The 2,272-nt window shown below is 49.0% G+C and overlaps 1 pseudogene; it reads right to left on the bottom strand.

The window, feature by feature from the left end:
* Positions 1-503: 503 nt before the first annotated feature.
* Positions 504-1,808, bottom strand: LOC119284419 (annotated as a pseudogene).
* Between the last annotated feature and the right edge of the window lie 464 nt (positions 1,809-2,272).

Raw genomic sequence — 2,272 nt, 5'->3', positions numbered from 1 at the left:
ATCCTCCACCAATCCTCTTGATCTGACTGCGCATGATTTTCATCTTGCAAATGTGGAAATTTGTAAAAATGTAACTATTTTGGTAGATGTGGTGTCAAAGGCTTATGAGTTCATTAGTCTATTGAACGATACCATCACCTGTTTCAAGTCAATGCAAATGCAAAGTTGATCCTTAGTGCGTGCTAGACTGCCAAATTGAAGCAAACTACTAAGGGCATTTCTAACCAATCCCCTAAAAGTTAGTAGAGTAGAAGTTAGAGTAAAGTTAGTGGAGTAAAATTTTACTCCACTAACGGTGGCCGCACCTAACCGATCCACTATAGTTAGCGGAGTAAAATCAAATTTGTGGCCGTTTTGCATACTCACCGCACGAACATAATCTCAACACATATACATATCTTAAAATGATTCAAATGAAAGCATGGATAGCAATAATCTTCATAACATAATGTTTCTTCACCGCGTTTTTCAAATTTAAACATGCGAAGTTCACCCAAAAGACATCACTTTAAACACAATGTTTGATTCAAAATCACAACAAACATAGCATGTATATGTTGTGGATCGAGCCAATATTTGGCGCGCACCACCACCCTCTCGGCCAACACCACTCAATCGAGGTCATCGGCAAGGAAATCAACATTGACATGCTCTCGTCCACCATCACCCTCACCACCACCCTCTCGGCAACCATCACCATCACCACCACCACCACCATCACCACCATCACCATCACCACCCCCTCGGCCACCATCACCACCACCCCCTCGGCCACCACCAACATTCTGAAGAGAGGCCAAGATTTCTCCACGAGTGAGCTCCCAATAGTTTCTTCTGGTTTCATCCATTGTGTTTGGATTCATGAACATGATAGCATGCTATTCGGCCTTCTTCACATCATGAATCCTCTCCTCATGGAGTGCAAGCCTACGCTCCTCGGCCTTCAACTTTCTCCCTTCGGCCGCCAACTTGGTCTTCCACTTCTCATCCACAAAAGACTTGAGCTCATTCCACCTTGCCACCTTGTCTTCCTTGCGTTCGACCGCCAAAATCTTCTTCGTCTCGATCATTGCCACAAGTTCATCCTTGTAAGTGCCACCGAATGCGTCCCTCTTCTTTCTTTCTTTCGCAATCTTGTTTCTGTCCGGTCTATTGTTGGCATCTTCATCAACCTTGTCGTCATCCTCAATGGATATGCTTAACCTTGACCTCTTCGGAGTGGTCTCCGCAATTCTATGGATCCACTTCTCATTCTTGCATAGCTCTTTGTAGCAATGATGCAAAGTGAAGGGCTTGTGGCGGAACTTGGTGTTTCAATGCTTGACTAGCTCTTGGATGTAGGGGCCATACTCCGCCACTTGCACACCACTCGAAGGAGCATGGTTCACTTGGTCGATGCAACCGGACTATCAGTTGCATTTATCATCGATGGTGCTCCAATGATGCCCAAGCGAACCTTGTGTACGGCTTGATCGCACATCCACGGAGGTGTTGTAGAAGTCGGTGATTCTCTCCCAAAACGTGGTCTTGGTTTGATCCGTTCCGATTGTTGTATCCAAGGAGATGGCACACCAAACATTGCAAAGTGCAATTTCTTCCTTTTGGTTATAGTTTTGGGTGCGGGTCCTTGAGGCCTTGATGCTTGCTTCGGTCACCTCCACCACCTCCTCCTCGTCCACCTCCTCCTCGTCGGCCTCATCCGTGTCTTGTGTGGCTGAATGATCCAAAAACGAGTAATCATAGTTGAGATCATCAAGACCAACGGTGGCCGAGGACTCCAACGATGTGAGGAATTCGGCCGTGCCCATCTCCGCTCTACAATGTCAAAGCAAGCACTATAAACCATCACTACCGATCACGAACAATCACTATCAAATTCCAACGGGACACAAGGTTTTTACCTTGTTGGCATTTCATCGAGCACTTGATGGCCGCGTTTTTTATTGCCGGCTGCGGCCGCCGCTCACGCCAGAGCAGTCGCCATAGGGGCAGTTGGAGTTGCCGCACGAGGCGTAGGACTTGGACAAGGTGGCGCCGCGGTCTTCTTCGCCTTCTTCTTGGCAGCCGCGTTGGCGAGCGCCGACGCCACCACCGTCGGCTTTTGAGCCCCTTTACCTCCAGTAGATGCGGCGGGAAGGCGGCGTGCCGTTGTCGGAGACGTGGTGGCCATGCCGGACACCATTGGCGCGGTTGGCGGCAGCGCTTGGATCCGGTGGTTCTTTGTCATCCCCAAGCTTTTTTTCAGCACCGGCAGCCGGCGGGGTGAGCGGGG

This window comes from Triticum dicoccoides, chromosome 4A, assembly GCF_002162155.2.
Source record: "Triticum dicoccoides isolate Atlit2015 ecotype Zavitan chromosome 4A, WEW_v2.0, whole genome shotgun sequence".
Classification (NCBI taxonomy): Eukaryota; Viridiplantae; Streptophyta; class Magnoliopsida; order Poales; family Poaceae; genus Triticum; species Triticum dicoccoides.
The sequence above is the reverse complement of the archived record's forward strand: the minus strand, read 5'-3'. Positions and strand labels throughout refer to the sequence as shown.